Consider the following 1111-nt stretch of genomic DNA (forward strand, 5'->3'; position numbering starts at 1 on the left):
AAAAAAAAAAAAAAAAACTGATTAAGACTGGGTGCAGTAGCTCACACCTGTAATCCCAGCACTTTGGGAGGCCAGGGTGGGTGGATTACCTGAAGTCAGGAGTTCGAGACCGGACTGGCCAACAATGGTGAAACCCTGTCTCTACTAAAAATACAAAAATTAGCCAGGCGTGGTGGTAGGTGCCTGTCATCCCAGCTACTCAGGAGGTTGAGGCAGGAAAATCGCTTGAACCCAGGAGGCAGAGGTTGCAGTGAGCCAAGATGCCGCCACTGCACTCCAGCCTGGGCAACAGAGTGAGACTTTGTCTCAAAAAACAAAAACAAAACTGATTAAGAGTTAACCCTGTTGAAATTAGGCTGACTTTCCAAACCTCCTAATTCAGCATGACGGAAATATCGGTAACATTGCTATAGTGAATTTGAAATAAAGACATCAGTAGGCGCAGTGGCTCATGTCTGTAATCCCAGCACTTTGGGAGGCTAAGGTGGGTGGATCACTTGAGGTCAGGAGTTCAAGGGGAGCCTGGCCAACATGGTGAAACCCTGTTTCTAGTAAAAATACAAATTAGCTGGGTGTGGTGGTGTTGGCCTGTAATCCCAGCTACTTGGGAGGCTGAGGCAGGAGAACTGCTGGAACCTGGGAGATGGAGGTTGCAGTGAGCCGAAATCATGCCACTTCTTTCCAGCCTGGGCGACAGAGAGAGACTCTGGCTCAAAAAATTAAAATGAAATGAAATGAAATGAAATAAAATAAAATAAAATAAAACAGTACGTATTACACGATTACTGTATTTCAGATCAGATGAGGCATGTATATATAAACACTGTCTTCTTCAGACTTTACTATGATCCTCCTATGTAAGCTTTAATATTTTAATTTTACAAATGATTAAGAATACAGTTTGAAAGAGGCTGAAGCAGAGTCCAAATATTAAACCAGTATGACTCTAAGTTCTTTTTTTTTTTTTTGAGACAGAGTCTCGGTTTGTCGCCCAGGCTGGAGTGCAGTGGCGTGATCTCAGCTCACTGCAAGCTCCGCCTCCAGGGTTCATGCCATTCTCCCGCCTCAGCCTCCCGAGTAGCCCGCCACCACGCACGGCTAATTTTTTGTA

The 1111-nt window shown here is 44.7% G+C and overlaps 1 protein-coding gene across 1 annotated transcript in view; it reads right to left on the reverse strand.

The window, feature by feature from the left end:
- RBM6 (RNA binding motif protein 6) overlaps positions 1-1111 on the reverse strand; it is a 24256-nt gene that overhangs the window by 12318 nt on the left and 10827 nt on the right. The window lies entirely within an intron of this gene.

The sequence above is a fragment of the Mandrillus leucophaeus genome, unplaced genomic scaffold, assembly GCF_000951045.1.
Source record: "Mandrillus leucophaeus isolate KB7577 unplaced genomic scaffold, Mleu.le_1.0 Scaffold429, whole genome shotgun sequence".
NCBI lineage: Eukaryota > Metazoa > Chordata > Mammalia > Primates > Cercopithecidae > Mandrillus > Mandrillus leucophaeus.